Source organism: Mastigoproctus giganteus, chromosome 5 (assembly GCF_048544385.1).
Source record: "Mastigoproctus giganteus isolate SK-2022 chromosome 5, ASM4854438v1, whole genome shotgun sequence".
Lineage (NCBI taxonomy): Eukaryota > Metazoa > Arthropoda > Arachnida > Uropygi > Thelyphonidae > Mastigoproctus > Mastigoproctus giganteus.
In genome coordinates, this window is record NC_143579.1 from 35,821,572 (window position 1) to 35,840,803 (window position 19,232).

The 19,232-nt window shown below is 36.4% G+C and overlaps 1 protein-coding gene across 2 annotated transcripts in view; it reads left to right on the forward strand.

The window, feature by feature from the left end:
* The window catches only part of LOC150085302 (ATP-dependent DNA/RNA helicase DHX36-like), a 458,954-nt gene that overhangs the window by 160,199 nt on the left and 279,523 nt on the right, over positions 1-19,232 (forward strand). The gene's annotated exons all lie outside the window — the stretch shown is intronic.

The following is a 19,232-nucleotide window of genomic DNA, read 5'->3' on the forward strand; positions in this document are numbered from 1 at the left end:
CATATCCAGCTTGTGACTTGCCTTGCTTTATTGATCTTGCTTCACCAAATCAATGTCTATATTCTTGGCAGTTTCATCATTAGTTGTTTTGTTAATCAATAAATTTTTATGGATGCAGATTGCCTTCCTGAACAATTTATGCTATGTCACTTGTAAATTGTTGTCCTTATTGGTTAGATCTGACACAACTATTCCAATCTTTCTTATTTATTTACATTTAGCCCTTATTGGTAGTTTTTTGCTGCATGTGGTATAAAACCGACATTAACTGTGGTAGGAGTACTAATTTGTAAACCCTTGGCACAAACAGCTTGTTTGTGCCAAGGTTTTAAAGTTGGTAAACATATCGAATATTTTAAAAATTCAAAACAGAATTTTGATCAACATAACACTCTTACTTCCTTATTAAGAAGAACACACACACAAACAAATCACAATGGAATGATTGCACCTTATTCATTCAAAATAAAGAGATTGAGAATTCAGTTTTATTAACTGCACATAAAAAACATAAACATGTTGATAATTCAGCATTATATTCTGCCATTAATACACTCCTACTTATGCCCCATTCTATTTTCTTTATTATATCAAGTTTAGTCTGCGCAGGTAGTACACTGGTATGGTCACCGTCCTCCCCACACTTGGGTGGAAAAGGCCCGGGTTCGAATTCCGTCAATGACTTGAGGAACTTTTATGGGCTATTTTCACTCCGCAGCTGAGTTAGTTGGTCAAGGTCCCCCCCCCCCAAGAAACGGGTCCAGGCAAATTGCCCAGAGAGCACACAAAATTTACAGACATGATACACAGTGGATATATGAATTATCTTTCTGAGTGACCCAAATGTAATAGTTTGGATTATATCAAGTTTGTCACTAAGCTTTAATGTTGTTATTCTTTTCTTCTCTGTATGAGGTTTATTAACTTTAGGAGCCATAGTGAGGGGTTTTTAATTTAAAATAAATTAAAAACAGCAATATAATTTTGATATTAGTACAGAATTCACTTTCAAAATGGCAAATGTAAACAAATACAGTAATCACGTGACTTGCTGTTATCTTTTTGTTTTTTTTTTTTTTCGGCACTGCAAGACATTTGCGCTGTATGTAAATATTTGATCTGAGTGTTCCATTAGATCGAATATTCCTTTATTTGGGGTGCTGTTATTTCTATAGTCTACTTGTATTACACAAGTTACCTTGAATGTGGCTGTTAATAAGTTGCCTGTGATAAAAACTTGAATTATAATGAATATTCAAGATTATACAGGGTGTCTCAAAAATATTGGTACAAACGATTAGGTGAGGTAGGTAACATCTAAAGGAATGTGAATCGCATAGGAACTCATAACCGGAAACGTCACAGTTAAGTAGTAGCAGAGGCACAAGAAGCAGAAATGACACAAGACAGTAATTAGTGGCAAACATTTATTTAACATAATATTAACAATGGAGTATGAGATGGATGCATTTCATGATGTTACAACAGATGCTCGAAAGTTCCACCATGAGACGTGATGCATGCGTGACACAGACGCAGCATAGATTGGCGGACACGGTCGAACACACTTGGAGTTTCTTTGACAGTAGCAGCAGCGCAGACGAGTCTCGCTATGAGATCCATTTGCGTCTCCACAGGCGATTCATACACGATAGATTTGAGGGCCCCCGCAGAAAGAAATCAAGGCTCGATAAATCAGGTGACCGTGGGGGCCAGGCAACGGGTCCACCACAGCCAATCTATCAACGCCCAAAAACGCCTGTTCAAATGGTCAAAAACACGCCTTCCATAATGGGCAGGTGCCTCGTCATGTTGAAACCAAACGTTGTGTCTCACATTTGCTGGAACATTGTCAAGTAACCCTGGTAGAACTTGTTCAAGAAAGATCCGATATTTAGCGTAGTTCGTGTGGGATGGTAACAGGTATGGTCGGTGACTAAGCAGTCACCAACCATACCTGCCCACACACTTATTGCGAAGCAGTGCTGTGCCGCATGGGGGCACACACTGTGTGGGTTGTCGTGAGCCCACACATGAGCATTGTGCTGATTGAATAAGTCTTCCCCGAGTGAAATAAGCCTCATCCGCGAACAAAACATAGGCTGGAAAATTCAAGTCTTGAACACTTTCTTGGAGAAACCACTGCGCAAAAGCCACACATGTAGGATGATTTTGGGGGAGCAGTAACTGAACCCTTTGGAGATAGATGAAAGGGGTGTAAGGAATCGTCATGCTAGACACGCTGTATACTGCAACGAGACACTCCTAAGGCAGAGGCAACGGTATGTGTGCTGGTAGTAGGATTATTCTGGAAGGCATTCAACACACTTTCTTCCATGGCGGGAGTTCGTGCCGAACGTGGTCTGCCCGCACTACTCCTGTTACCTCTAAATGGCCCATAATCACACAAATTTTGATGCACACGCGCAAACAAATGGTGATCCGGTACATGTCTGTCTGGGAAGTGTTCTCCATAAATTCGTTGAGCGGCTCGTCCATTGCCCTCTGCTAATCCATACACTAGGTGCATGTCTGCCAGCTCACAGTTCGTATATCGATGCATGCTCTTCGTGCAGCGACTACTGCTTGAATGAGTAAACCAGAAATTTTCCCTCTCGCGAACTGATGAACAGCTCCATCTACTGATTTACGGTGACGTTTCCGGTTATGGGTTCTTATGTGATTCACATTCCTTTAGATGCTACCTACCTCCCCTAAACATTTGTACCAATATTTTTGGGACACCCTGTATATATGAATTGTTCTATAGTTGGGGCCAAAACATTTGTACTTAGAGAGGAGGGTGATATTAGAAGAATTAAAACGTTTGAAATGTGGACAGATAAGGTTAGAAATGAGGAAATATTAAGAAAGTTTGAAGAAAATCAAAGTATGAAGATTAAGGTGAAGTATGATGGACAAGAGACAGAGAAATAATATAAATTGGAATACTGGATGATTTTATAAAAGCTGATGGCTATTGTGTGCTAGGAAGACTGCTAGAGATGGGGGGGGGGGAAATGGAGATGTGATTGAATTCTGGTTATCACAGAGCTATTATATGTTAGAAAAAAGTTCAAGAATAGGAAACTAGTTTCTTGTTTAAATAGCAGTAGAGAGCCTTTTTGTCTTTTGTAAAAGCTGGGGGCTGCAGTATCTGTTCTATCCTTCCATTTTATGTTTCACCTCTTAAATCTATAATCTATATTTCAGGGGTTTTCAATGGGGTAATATCATCTTCAAGGGGACAAAAATTGGTTTTTGGGAGAAAAAATCATGAGTATTACAATGGTTTGTGGCCCTCCAAAGTTTTATCCTACCCAGTGACATCTTATTCCTTAATATTTAATTTCTCTTATTTGATTTTTTCCCTCACAACTGATTTTTAACTTATAGGTATATTACATTAGGAGTGAGTGAAAAATTTTGATAAAAGGAAGGTAGTGGGCAAGATTTAATTTAACCACCTTTGATTTTTATAGGCATCAAATGCCTAAGCGCTTTCAGATGTTGTTGTTGTTGTTTTGGTGTTTATTGGTGCATTTACAATGGAGATCATAGTGCACCAGTTCATTTGTTATACAATGTTCTCTTTATATAAATCTTGTTCAAATGTAAAAGGTTAACTGTTTCTGTGGTATTATATTATTATTTACAGCAGATAGTATATGTTGATTGTTTGTATGAGTCTAAAAATATCTAACACATGTTCCTTGTCACCTAAAAGATCTTTAAGGGTGATGTTTTGGGCTTCCTTTATATAATGATGAAAAAATTCAGTGGCGATCATTTTCATATGTTGGGCATTCTATAAGTATATGTTTAACTGTTTGGATAATATTGCATACATGGCATCTGGGGGGTTCTTCTGCATGTAATAGATAACCATTTGTGAAATGCGTATGGCCTATCCACAATCTGGTCAGAACAACTTCTCTCCTTGATTTCCTTATGCTCGTTTTCCAGTGCTCAACTTTTGGTTTTATTTCATATAATTTATTCCATGTTTGTTTTTGCCAGAGTTCTTGCCATTGGGTTAGACAGCGATTTTTAATGATTGGCTTGTAGTCCTTATGTGGAACTGTGAAATATTGTTCTTGAAGGTTAGTCGTTGATTTTGAATTCTATCCACTTCATTTCCTTTTATCCCTTTGTGTCCTGGTATCCAGCAGAAAAGTATCTCTTGTTTTTTATTTGTGAAGCCTGTTAGTATCTGTTTAATTTACCAGAATACTGGATGGGTTATATTGCTTGTGTTTTGTATGGCTTGGATTACACTTAATGAATCAAAGTATATTACTGTTCTCAAGTGGTAAGTGGTTCTGAAATGCTCCAGGGCTATCTGAACTGCTACTAATTCTGTACTGCATTCTTTTGGGAGTTGGCGTGACAATGTAACATCTGGGAATACTGCTGATGCTCCTACATAGTTCTCTGATTTTGATCCGTCTGTATATATTGGTATATGATTGGGATATTGCATTCTATGTGCTGCATGCAGTTGTTGAAAGTTGCTGTCTGGTAAAGTATTTTTATTCCAGTTTTGTGTGAGGAGTTCATAAGCTGTGGTATGGTTTATCCATGGGGGATCTATATGTCCTTCTTGGTTTGCAACGTTATCTATTTTGAGATCATGTGTTATCAGTAGTTCCTGTAGTCTGATGCCTAGAGGCTGGTTTGCTCTTTTGCAGTTCCTATATATGTTTTCCCATTTTGGCGAGAATAAAGTTGTCCAAGTCGGATGTTCTCTTATGGGTCTTATCCTGTAAGCATACAGCAGTGACAGCTATTGTTTCCTCAGGAACAGTGGTGATTCATTAGCCTCTGTATAGAGACTGTATATAGGGGATGTGCGTAAAGCTCCTGTTGCTATTCGTATTGCACAATGGTGAATCAGATCTAGCCATTTGAGGGCGCTCTTTCTTGCTGATGCATAATGTCTGCGCAATCCTTGGTGTTTGTGCCTTTTCAACAGCTGCAATCTTGGCTGTGGAATTGTGGGCATGGTTTATTTATTTATTCTTTTGTTTCATTGGCCAATATACGAGGCATGGTTGGAATGATGAAATGTTTCAGTTTATTGTTTCTGCTTTCTAAGCTACAATTTATTATTGATTTATTGTTTCCTTGTGGAAGTTGTTTATTTTTGAGCCACAGTGCTTTTGTGAGTGATATGGGCTATGAGAGTTAAATAAAAATAGTTTATATTTTATTATTTAATTCTTTGTAGTTATTTAACCCATCATCATTCATGTCAGGTGCTGAAAAGAAAGTGTCGACAGTATCTGAATGAATATCTAGCTTATGGTTTTATTGAAAGCCCATTCCATTCAAGACAGCCCTTGTGTAATAGTTCTTTTTCAAATGAAGCTATGAAAACATCAAAACTTTTAGATCACTTAAAAAGGAAACACCCTGATAAAGTTGGTAAACATATCGAATATTTTAAAAATTCAAAACAGAATTTTGATCAACATAACACTGTTACTTCCTTATTAAGAAGAACACACACAAAGAAATCACGATGGAATGATTGCACCTTATAAAATTGCAGAAATCATTGCAAAAACTGGTAGTGCTCATACAGTTGCTGAGACTGTGATACAACCCACATTTGACACTGTAATTTCAACAGTGATGCATCAAATTCCTTCTAGTATTTTAAAAGCATTGCCATTGAGCAATGATTCAATTTGAAGATGAATCGATGAGATGTCAGTTAACATTGAAGAGCAGCTAATTGACAAACTAAAAACGAACGAGAAAATTTTCTATTCAGATTGAAGAATCCACAGTTACTGACATAAAGCCCTTCTAATGGCATACGTTTGTTATTTTTCTGATGATTGTAAATTGTGAGAAGAGATATTGTTTGTAAAATCTGTTGAAACTGACTGTACTGGAGCATCTAATTTTTTCTGCTGTAAAAACATGGTTTGAGGAAAAACAAGTACCACTGGAAATTTTACTGTTCCACTGATGGTGCTACATCCATGGTTGGAAGACATGAAGGTTTAATAGTCCACCTAAAGGAAGTATGTCCTGAAGTTGTTGCAGTACATTGCATTGTGCACAGAGTATAGTTATTAAAACCATCAATAAAATAAAGTCACATACCAAATATGATATCACCTTTTCAGAAAATTTTGTGTTGATGATGAAGAACAGTATGTGAAGCTTCTTTTACATACAGAAGTAAGATGGCTTTCTAAAGGAAACTGTGTAACGAGGTTTGTAAACCTTTCTGATAAGATAATTAGTTTTTAGAAAACAAATGAGACACAGATTTAGCAAAGGAGATCAGCAAACACAAAAACAACATATACTATATGACTTGGATTTTTCGAAAACTTGATGAAGTATCACTTCAACTTCAAAGGAAATTAATCACAGTGACTGCAAACACATATAAAAAGTCTTTGCCAAAAAACTGGAAATATTTAAAAGCAATTTAATGAGAAAAAGATTTCATGGTATAGTAATAGAGGTATGTGATGCATGAAAGAAAGCTTAGGAGCTTATGTAGCACCAGTCAAAAAAAAAAAAAAAAAATTCACACAACCATTCCCTCTAAAAGTTTTTCTAGTTCCTCTTTGAATCTATTTAAGCTATCAACTTCCACAATGACAGAAGGAAGTTTGTTCCAGCTATTAACCACCCGCTAGCTAAAGGCAAATTTCCGCACGTCTATTCTACAACTGTCTTTCTTCAATTTGAATTTATGCCCCCTAGATTAATAATCTGAGCAAGCAGAAGAATCCCATCAGAATTCAGCTTGCTCAACCCATTCAAGCCCTTATACACCTCAATCAGATCAGCTCGCAAGTACCTAGTCTTCAGCCGCTGCAATTTGTAGAACTTATGCAAGAGTTAGCTGAAATCAATGAATCATCTCAATGAGATGATCTTAAGAATTATTCAGATCATTTGTGTTCTTTAAAAGGTGAAATGAAAAATAGATTTTCAGATTTATTTTATTTTGAAGTGAAGCCGTGGATGTTAGATCTGATTGGATGCAATGCTGGGTCTGCTAGTGAAGAAATTGAAGAAGAACTCGTTGAATTAAAATATAACGAAGAATGCAAATATGAATTCGAAAAAGATGGAATGGCTGAGTTGTGAGGATCAAAAACAACTAAACCTTTTTATCCAACAATGTGGTCTGATGGCCAAAGTACTTCTTTGTTTTCCAACATCTTATATGGTTGAAAGTGGTTTTAGTTCAGTAAATAAAATATTAACAAAGGAAAGAAACAGAATTGGCATATGTTCAAGAGGAGACATTAGAATTAAACTTGCTAACATCATACCGAACATTGAACTTTTAGCTAAGAAGCATCAGGCTCAGAGATCCCATTGAATAAAAAGAGTAAGTATATAGTATTTTTTTGTTTAAAATTTAATGGGAGAGGGCGATTAGGAAAAAAATTGTCTAAAAAAGCCCTTTAGGGCTCGATAATTAAATAAAGATTGAGAAACATTGATCTGGATGATTCTGTTGAGTCATCATCTAAAGATAAATCTGACTTTTCATTCTCTTGTATTGATGATGCTGGTAAATCTCCTACCATAGTGAACTTATTCTATTCATTGTGTTCCTTGGTGTTCTAGAGAAAGAGATTTGAAGAGTCCCATAGGCTCTTGATGCCAAGGCATCCATATCTTGTAGAGCATCTCCACCTGTCCTTAAAACTTGTGCTCCAGGTTGACTCGTGTTTTATATTGCTTTGTTTTTTTTTGCTCTCTTATTCCACAAGCGTTTTTCCTATTGCATGGAAATGTGCTCATATTCAGCCAGTTACTGAAACAAGGAATTCTTCCCTTCCAATTATTTATCTATTGCACTTAATTCAGCTGTTACTACTATAATGGAGAAATCTAAACTGTCAGTGCTTACACAATCTTGAAACTATCCATCTGATTAATTTTCAGCATTGTGGAGTCTGTCAGTACTGATCAACTGGTGATATTTTGGCTTCTGTTACACCTCTCTAGGCAAATTAAGACCTGTTAGTTTAACTTCTGTTTCAGAGAAAATAATGGAGTCATTAGTTAAAGTAATAATGCAGGGTTCATCTAGACAAGACTGCAGTTATACTCAGACACAGCATGGGTTTATTGAGGGTAAATCGTCTAACCGATTTGATTGGATATTACGATGTGATCACAAAGGAACTGGCTGTAAAAAATAATTTTGATATCATATATTTTTATTTCAGAAAAGCTTTTGATACTATTGCACATAAAAGACTGCTGTACAAATTGGAGCAGTGTGACATTAAGGGCAAGTTGCTGCTATGGATAAAGGGATGGTTGTGTGGGGGAGAGGGTGCAGAGTGGTAATCAATGGACACCACTCTTTGTGGAGTCCCCCAGAGTTTGGTGTTGTGTCCATGTTGTTTTCTATATTTATCAATGATATTGATGAAAGCATATCAAGCTTAATATCCAAGTTTGCAGATGATACAAAGGTTGGCACGGTGGTTAATGCAACAGGATACTGCAACAGGATCTAGAAAAGTTAGGCAGAAGGGCTGAGAAATGGCAACTGAAGTTTAACATTGAAAAATGCAAAGTACTGCATATAGGTAGCGGTAACCCCAGAGTGACATATCAACTATATGGTAAACTCAGGGTAGTGGAAAATGAAAAAGACCTAGGGGTAATCAGGTATGAAGTTCTCTGAGCACTGCTCAGAGACATTCTGCCAGGACAGCTCATGAGGGTTTTGTCAATGACACAGTAATTTTTGCTAGCATGGATATGATGGTGATTATTTCATTGTATAAGGCAATGGTCCGGCCATATCTTGAGTATTGTATACAGGTGTGGAGGCCTCATTTTAGGAAGGATGTAAAGCTGCTGAAACGAGTAAAGAGAAGGGCAGTGGGATTTGTGAGGGGAGTAAAGGGGTGTTCTTACCAAGAAAGGCTTCAATTCTACAAATTGCACCATCTGGAGACTAGACACCTAATAATATGAATGAAATCTGTGTTTATAATATGTTCCAAATAGCCACGAAACTACACAAATCTAAAAACAAAAGAAAATATGCTAAATCAAAAACAGCCAAGAACAACAGAGAAAAGTTTGGGAACTTCCTAGATTTATTTGAAATGTGCAACATTGATCCTATAACATTAACCCCTTCCCAGAACATTTTTTTCCTGAAAATGTGCCATTGACGGATAAACTTTTTTTATTTCACAGATTAAAAGTATGCATCATGCGATTTGTAGATTAAAAGTATGCATCATGCGACTCATTGTAGTTTTTTGTGTTTTTTATAAATTTTTTAGTAGAAAATACATGTAAGTAATTAATCCATTTGAGCTATCCTGAGTGTATGCCAAAAAGTGTGCAAATTATACAGATTTTTTTAATAAAATAGCACTTGAGCTAAAAGAAAGGAACAGAAAAACACAAAAAAATGAAAACTGCTTTATTCCCTGAAAGACAAATTGAATTCCATGAGAAAAAAAAAAAAGAAAAAAAAGGCATTTTATGAAAAACAAACAGTAATTTTACTTGGTGTGGTAGGTCTTGAAGCAAGGAGTGATGCAAAGGCCAATTTCACATGTTTTACACATGTAGCATGTCTCCTTTCAAACTTTCTTGCCATCTCTGTTCCACTTTTCGGAGAATACCCGACAAATTCTTGTTGGAAACTTCTTCTCAGTTGGTGGAATATCAATGGGGTAATGGCCTTGTGAATAGCCAGCTGGATGGGATATTGAGGATGATCTTCCCTTTCTAACTGGTGGAATTTGTGGGTGATATTTCTTGATAATTTCATCAATCAGGTCCAATCTGAAATTTAAGGGCTTTTTGAAAGAGCTTTTTGTCCATCTGAAATTGTGGCTTTATACATTAGAAATGAATTCCACACAGCTAGGTCCATTTGGTGAAAGAAAACCTTCCTGTAGTATTTTTTAATCCATTTCCTGAGCAGGGGATAGTTTTCCAAATGCTGGTCAACTTTATCTACACCTCCCATGGAAAAGTTATAGTCACAAACTACTTTGGGTCTCCTCACTACTCCTGTTTGAGTTTATTTCTTCCTAAGAAGGATTATGGACCCTAGTTAACAACACTACATCTTTTTTATCTCTCCAAACTAAGGCCATGACTTTCCCTCTTTGAAAAGCAGTAACCTCTTGCCTTTTCAGCTTTTCCTTCAGCATTTTGGGCATTTCCTTTCTGTTTAGTCTCACTGTACCATAAACATCAGTTTTCTTTGTGATGAGAATATTAGGTAATTGGGGACTGGTATAATAATTGCCACCTGTGAGGCAATATCCATTTCCCAAAAGAGGCTTTATGTGAGTCAAAACCACTTGCGTAGACATTGGAAGACCAATAAAGTCTGGATCCATTTCTGTGCCTTTTCCTACACATATTATGAAAGTCCAAACATAGCCACTTTCGGATTCACACAGCATATAATACTTTATGCCAGACCTTGAGCGCTTCAGTGGCATGTACTGCACCCAACAGTCTTCCTTTGTACAGCATCAAGCTTTCATCTATTGTTATGTCTCTTTTAGGAATATAGAGACTTCTAAATTTATTTTCTAAGAAGCAATAGACATCATAAATCTTTTGGATTTGGGTGCATATTTGCATCATATGACTCATTATCTGAGAAATGAAGGTATTGTTTTATTTTTTTATAATGCCTATGAGCCATTGTAGTTCCAAACACTGGTGTCTCAAGTAATGGCTTTTTTGACCAGTGCATATATTCTTCAGGCTTTCTCACAATACCTTGCAGCATTTTCAGAGCAAAAAATACTCTCAATTCAGCATGCATCACTGGAGTCCAACTAGAATCATGGGTGCCACTTTGTTCTGCAAATTTATTAGTCTCAGAGCACACTAGATTGATTAGTTCTTCATCAAAAAACAAAGCAAAAAAAGGCTATGGGAGTCATTTCATCTGTATTGCTGCATTTCAACGCAAACCTGGCTGTGCAGCAAATGGAAATCTTGGAGGTAGCAGGGGGATCTTTAGTGCAGTCAATTTTGCACCACTCTCTAGCATCTAAAACACTGACATCATCTTCTTCATCTGAATCAAAACCTGAAACAGATTCATCAGAAGTTTCCAATTCACTATATGAATCATCACTAATCTCTTCTTCTTCTTCACTACTCATAATATAAATAAATTTAAAAAATCAAGTGGAATGCACAAGTAGTAACCTCCCACCACAAGCAATAATCGTGAACTAACTGCATTCTGACACACGGCTGCCGCAAGTGATAGGCGAGGTAAGTGTCACTTACGACGGTGGGCTGTTGAAGAGGGTGCCGAAATATTTTTCGATATTGTCTTCTGATTTATTAACACTTATCAGTATTTAGCATTTAGTTAATGCTTATCAGTATTCAGCATTTATTTTATTTTGCTTACTGGTGGCACATAGGAACGCCTGCTACTGTTCTGACATTGCTGTACAATATAAGTAAAATGAAAGCCAGTTGTCTGCCACCAGGTGTAATAAAATTTTGGGATTTATCTGGCTAATGCAAAATTAGCCAGATAAATGCCCAAGAAAATAGGTTTCAGTCTTAAATTTGGAGGTATTATTGTTTGCTTTTATCCCGAGATATTTCATGTAGTTCCAAATAACTTTTAAAACTAAAAACAAGATATCTTGGGATAATCCACAAAGGGGTTAAGCTCAATACATAATACACTTTTCAGTATTAAACTTAGTGTACTCAAAGCCCTAAGCAAGAAAGCTAATAATTATGACTGTCTAGTCACCTTATGCACATCTTACAATACATTAGTAAATTCAGAATCAGAATTTTACATACCAAAAGCAACCAGAAATAGGCTATCTGTTTCTAGCTGTTATCTTGCCTGTGTGCTGTCTGTTAAATTTAAAGTTTAGCATAGATTGCCTTAATGTTTAATTATTTGGACCTAGTTAAACAGGCAGATTAGAAACAGATGGCCTTGCTAATTATTGGTGGGATATATTGAATGGTGTTATTTTCAAAATGAATGGTGTCATATTCAAAAGTGCCATTCAATGTATCTGATTATCAATAATTAGCTGCATAATCATTATATTTTTATTTTATTGCTAATTATATGTTTATTTCTAGGGTATAGCAGTGTAAACTAACATGGGCCATCTTAGTCTTTATAGGTTCTTTTGGCCATATGGCCTGCTGAGTACTTTTATGCCAATGTTTTAATACACTTTGAATACCTCTATATAGTACCAATTAGATTACAGACTGTAATGTTCAGTCTACAATTGATGGCATTAATCTGATCTGACATACCCTTTACATCTATTCCAGTATTTCATAATAGATTAAATACATACATATATATATCTTGAAGAGAATAATAAGAAAGTGGAAGCAAGAAGGCAGAAAAATGGAAAAAAGACGACAGAAAAATGGGGAATGAGTTTAGTACAGTCACAGGCAGCTGAACCTATGCAGAGCATTGACAATAAAGTGAGGAAAATGAATTGAGGGAGATAGAAGGGGAAAAAAAAAAGAAAAAAAGATAAATAATTACAAAACTGATAAAATAATTACAAATTTGACAAAATAAGGATGTTGCCCTGCAACTTACAAAACTTAGTGTTTTCAAATCTCTTTACTTTTATTTGGATTGGACTAATAAGTCATGTTTTTAGAAATTTCTGTTGTCAATTCCAGTTTTTAATTTCTTGACTTCATACTGCCAACTATAAAGTTCACAAGCCATTTTCAAAAACCCTCCTTTTAATATTTGTGAAAATTTTAGATTTTGTTTGCAAATTTTAACAGAATTTTATTCTCAATTTTATTTATGTTTATGCTTTTTACCCTTTCACTTGTGGTTTACATCTGAAATGAACACACATATTGCTATTTTGCTTGCAGTCCTGGCCATTGACACATGATGCGAGGCCAGTTTTGTAAGTTTTGTGGCAGTCCTTATTTTGTCAATTTTGTGATTATTTATCTCTTATTTTACATTTATTTTTTGTTTGTTACCTTCAGTTACTCTGTATCTCTCATCTTTTTTCCTCACTTTAGATGTATGTATGTATGTATAAATGCTGACAGATTATACAACATCCAAAATAACTTAATCCTATGTATATATATCAATGACAAGCATTTTGACCATTCTGCCAAACATTGACACTTCTGTGAAATATGGCCAGGTCCATTAATCACATTAATAGATACTGTATTTTGTCATTTCTTATGCTATTGTGTAATAATTTATTTCTAATAATTCTAATAATTGTAATATTTCTAATAAGTGTAATATTCCTAATGAACAGGTTTAGTAATTACCTTTGTTATTTAAAAAATCCTTGTAAGTAGAGTATATATTAAAATATTATATTTTTATTACAAGAATGTATAAATGAATGTATTCTTTGTAAACAAGGAGGTCAGTCCAGGCAATTTATGCAATTTTCATTTGGCCCACAGTTGAACAAAAGTTATGATGTCTGTCATACAAAGTTACTCCACTTCCTATTATAGAGACATTCCATCTTCTACATTTTTTTTTCTGGATATTACTGTATTTTCTTCTGAATTAGCATCCATAATTCTACCTCTTCTTTCCAGACCAATCTTGAGCATGTTCATCAGCTAGCCTACAATCATTTACCCTTCAGTTTTAGATTTATCAAACTTTTTTTTTTTCTTTCTTTATTTATCTCTTCTGCTTACATTCTTTGGAGCAACCTTCCTTCTGTATTTCCTGGAAATTGCAGGCTTTTGAAACTGAAGTGCAGTGTTGACAAGTATTTTCAACCCTTAAATGGTGCTAGAGCACTGTAGGTTCCAGTGACTTTTTTTTTGTTTGGGGTTAACATTAAAAAATGAATAAATGCCATGTCAGAAAGGAGATACCATTTTAAAAAAAATGCTATACCAGTAGGAAGTAAACTAAGGAAGAGAAATTCTAACGCCTATATTTAATCAACTTAAAGTATAAATATAAGCACAACATAAACACAGAGTAAATGTGAAATTTTGAAAAACTACAAGAAGATATTTTGAGACTCATAATTTGAAGTTTTAGAGAATAGGTCGAATTATTTTTAGTGCTCATCATTAGTCTTCATGGTGCCTCCATAGCCAGGTGGGCAGGAGCAGCAGTGCGTAGCACACACACTTCTTGATTAGACTGTGGTTCATGTCCGTGACCATCAAATACAGAGGATGCGGAAAGGTCAGGGAATGACCACCGCATATTCCCGGAGCAATATGGCCTTAGTTGCTAATGCTCCTAAAAACAAAATGACAAACAAACAAACAAACATTAGTCTTCATATTGTTTAAGCCCTGCTCATTGTGGATGAGATTGAGAGGATTTGTTTTGGAGATAGTTATCAGGAAATAACTTTCCGTCATAAGCCTGTATAATTGCAATAAATATTGGTTTTTGATTGCTAGCAGCTCTTCCCATTGTTTTTACACTGTGAGATGCTAAAAATCATTCCTTGCTTGGTATTCCATTTTTTTTGCAGTTCATTTTGTTGGTATTCTGTGCTTTTCATATGAACCTGTGAAACTTTGAGTTTGAGCCTTTTTTTCTAATAGAATCGTTCTGGTTGTATTTGGCATTTCCAGTTCTTGAAGAAAGCTTGGCACATACTTGGACCATTGATAATGACTTATTAACCTGATTGACTAATTGCTCTCTTATCAATGGATGTGTTGTTATTCACTTTTCATTGAATATATTTAATGTATTTTGTAGAAGTGAATATTCAAAATCATATTCTCCTACATGTTCCTATATGTGCTTTTCCTTAAAGTTCAAGTATGGTTCAGTCTGAAATACAATAATTAAATGCAATAAAATAAATACAACAATAAAATGGTTAAAAAAAAAACTATAAAGTGCCACCAGAAGGAAAAATTGTGCTGTGCATTATGTAGAATTTAACAGCTATGTAATAGAAGAAGAACTCTTTATTGCATACAAAACGTACATTCTGTACACAATACCCTTCACGGCTACAAGCCAGGGGTTTACAGTAAAGGCTAATACAAGGTTACAAAGGCTAATACAATATTACAGTAAAGGCTAATACAATATTACAGTAAAGGCTAATACAATGTAATAAACAAGGATGAGATAGGAGAAAAAATATTATTACTAATTATACAAGTGTAGGAAAGCAAATGAAAAATTTACATATGAACATATATACACAACAGCATGTTATCATGTTAAATTATTCTCCAGGGAGCAGTCTTTTTACAGTGTTCGAGTCATCTAAGCAGGAGCAGAAAGTTGGAACAATGTAGTGAGGGATCCATGGGAGTGATGGACAGGTCCTTGGGAGCAGGTTCTAATGTCCTGTGACGTGGTTCTGAGAAGGAAGTGGATGGAGTAAGTTCTGCCTGTATTTTTTATCCAATGCGAACTTGTAGAGGTTGCCATCCAAGGAGTATACTTACTGCAGCATTTGCACGGGTAAGAACCGATCGGATAGCTTTAACCGGTTTGGGGTGGCCTGAAGGACTGGATTGGCCCAAAGGCTTGGGACTGGGATCCTCCAACCGCAGTTAGCCCAGAAGTCTGGGTCCGAAATAATGCCAACCATCATTTTTACAGAAAAGATGAGTCTTCTCTCATGGATAATGGCAGGAAGACGTCTGATGTTTAGAGATGCTGCCATCTGGATGGTCCTTCGTGCAGGGGGGAAGCCGGAATTTCCATATGGCCCACTTCAATAGTCAAAATTCGCCTACAAAAATCCGTCTTAGATGCGTTGCAGCAGTTGAGGTCCAGACTTCTGCTCCATAAAGAATAACCGGATAGACACATGTCTTAATATACTTGCACCCAACGGCCTGGTCATGGACATGCATAAGTTGTTGCTTAAGCATCCACTGGAGTTGACAGAATTTTTTTTGCAGGTGGTCTATGTGTGGTAGAAAGAAGCAGAGGCAGTGCCCGCATGCCTTCTTCCCTTCATGGAATCCAGCGGCAGTGCTCTTTGCACGTCGCCCCAGCCGTCGTTGCCACATTCTGGTTTATTCAGTTAGGGAATGACCGTTCTGCTTCCACAGGGCGGCCCACAGCAGCGTCACTGAAGCCAGCCGGCACGCTACGCGAACGTTGGACAGTTTCCAGAACGCAGTAGCATCAGCAGCTCCAAGCAACCACTACTCCCTTCAGATCATAAATAGTTTTCTTCAGATCATAAATGGTGCCTACGTCACAAACTACTCAATTTGATCTCCACTGATGGAGATCAAATTGAGTTTAACAGTAGTGCTAGAATTGTTGTAGAATCATGTTGTAAGTTGTTGTTTATGTTTCCTCAGAATGTTCTCAGTATGTCCCCTATGCTGCATTTTATATCTTCCAGTTTTTTTATGTTACCCCAGTTACACTTTGTTTTTCAGATAAACTTATGACTAAAAATTATATGTACAGGTAGTTCCTGACTTTGAGTTAATTTGTTCCTAGTGCGCCTCATAAAGCAAAAACTTGTAAAGTGGGAATTTATTTCCCATAGATGTAATGTTCAAAATAGGGGTTACGTTGTCAACAGTGAGATTTGACCTTTAATGTTAAATATATAACCATAGTTTATTCTTAAACAATGATTTATTTATCCAAAGAAATGAAACATAGCCTTTAAAATCAAGCAAATTATAATAATAAAGAAATTATTTATGTCATACAAATGTTAAAGAATGTTTATTCTTCATCATCATTGACTAAATGCACACTTGTTGGTGGTTTGTCACTCAATTGCTTCAACACTCATTGTTGGCTTTGTTGGAAGCACAAGGAGTTGTCTTCTTCTTCAGAAATGCTTCGAGTCGTTTGTTTCCAAGAAGTCTTTTTATATATATTTTTTTTTTATTATAAATTTCGTGTTAGCATGCATACACGTTTTTTAAATCTATAGCAACTTTTCTGGTGTGCTCGAAATTTGAATTGTGTGACTCGAAAATTTCTGTTGCTTTTTCTGTGTTGAAAAGCAACATTTGCCACATTTTGCAATTTCAAGGTGGTCTTCATTTGTGAGCTGTCCATTGTGTGCTTGAAATAGATCAGTGATGTCAGTTCAAACCTCAAGCTGCAAGTGGTTAGCAGTATTAATGACTGCTTCTGTTTCATTTTGTATGATCCTGCTGGTTCATGAAATCCTTCAGAATTATCAATAAACTGAAGACAGAGTTTATTCCAAACACCCTTCAAATTTATCCCACTTAATAAGGGGGATAAATTTGAAACAAGACAGCAAAAATGAAGAACAACACAACCACTCTTTGTAATGTCAGCATCCCTGTCCAGCTCAGCCTTAAATTTATTTAGGCTATTAGCTTCCACAACAAAAGATGGTTCGAGCCCGCAACCACCAAATACGGAGGATGCGGAAAGGTCAGGGAATGACCACCGCATATCCCCGTGGAGCAATGTGGCCTTAGTTGCTAATGCTCCTAAAGAAAAAAACAACAACAAAAGATGGAAGCCTGTTCCACCAATCAACTACCCACTGGCTAAAGGCAAATTTCTGCACATCTATTCTACAACTATCTTTCCTCAATTTGAAACTGTGCCCCCTTCCTCTTGCTCTTAGTCTGAGCAAGAGGAAGAATCCCATCAGCATTCAGCTTGCTCAACCCATTCAAGGCCTTATACACCTCAATCAGATCACCTCGCAGGTGCCTACTCTCCAGGCCCTGTAATTTGCAGAACTTAAGCCTTTCTTGATAACAGTACTCCTTTGTTCCCCTCACTAATCTTGTTTCCCTTCTTTGTATTTGTTCTAGCAACTCTACATCCTTCCTAAAATGAGGCCTCCAGACCTGTACACAGTACTCTAGGTGTGGCCTGACCATTGCCTTGTACAATGGGATAATCACCTCCCTGTCCCTACTAGCAAAATTTCTATATATCATTGACAAGACTCAATGACCTGCCCTGGCAGCCCATCTGCACTGCCCAGCGAACTTCATATTTGACTGCACAATTGCCCCCAGGTCTTTTTCACTTTCCACTACCCTTAGAGTAGTACCACAGAGTTGGTACGTTTATCTTCAGTTATCGCTACCCATATGCAGTACTTTGCATTTGTCAATGTTAAACTTCAGTTGCTACTTCTCAGCCCATTTTCCCAACTTACGTAGATCCAGTTGGAGTAGCATACTGTCTTTGCTGTCGTTAACAACCCTACCAACCTTTGTATCATCTGCAAATGTCGACATTAAACGATATACCTTCATCAATATCATTGATAAATATACAAAACAACAATGGGTCCAACACCAACTAGGGAGCTCCACTAATAACATTTGTCTACAAAGAGCAGTGTCCATTAATTGCCACCCTCTGTTGTCTCCCACTCAACCATCCCTTTATCCAGTGTAGCAACTTACCCTTAATGCCATACCTTTCCAATTTGTACAGCATTCCTCCATGTGCAACAGTATCAAAAGCTTTCCTGAAATCCAAGGATATGATATCAAAATTATTTTTGGCATTCAGTTCCTTTGTGACCACATCATAATATCCAATAAAATTGGTCAGACAAGACCTACGAATGTTTAACATTAATTTATTGCAGTTAATGTTCATATTTTCTCAGTTGCTACTTGAAAAAAAATAACTCGTGAAGCGGGAACTGCCTGTATACATATGGGAAATTATGTGGTCTTCAGGAAACATCAAATCAGACATCTCACTGTCCAAGCAATCTAATCCCACATTAAAAACACTGGCAACCTCTAACTTAAATCTGTGATAGTAGTAACCTCTAGCTTAAATCTGTGATCTCCTCTCCCAGTGTCATATTCCAAATCTATAGGTTGGGAATAATATGTGGGAGAGGGAATCGCAGTATTATGCATCAAGCATGATTCATATTATAATAGTATACAGGAAACCCTTGATTAGTGCGGTTAATGAATCATTGAAATATACCACACATATTAAACCGCACTAATCAAACTTAAGAAACAATGGGAATAATTATAATGAATCCTTGAAAATTATGAAATTGTAAAAACATATTTAAAGACAGTATTTAAATTCTATACAGTGGGACCAACTGATGATGTTACCAACAGCAAACTCAAAATGGGAAGCATTCAAGGAACTAATCTTGGGGGCTACCAGGCTTTACATACCAACTAAGAAATATTGTTCAAGGTTTAGGCCTAAATGGTTGTCAGATGAACTAATGAGACATGTGGCAGAGAAGAAAAATGTATGGGATACA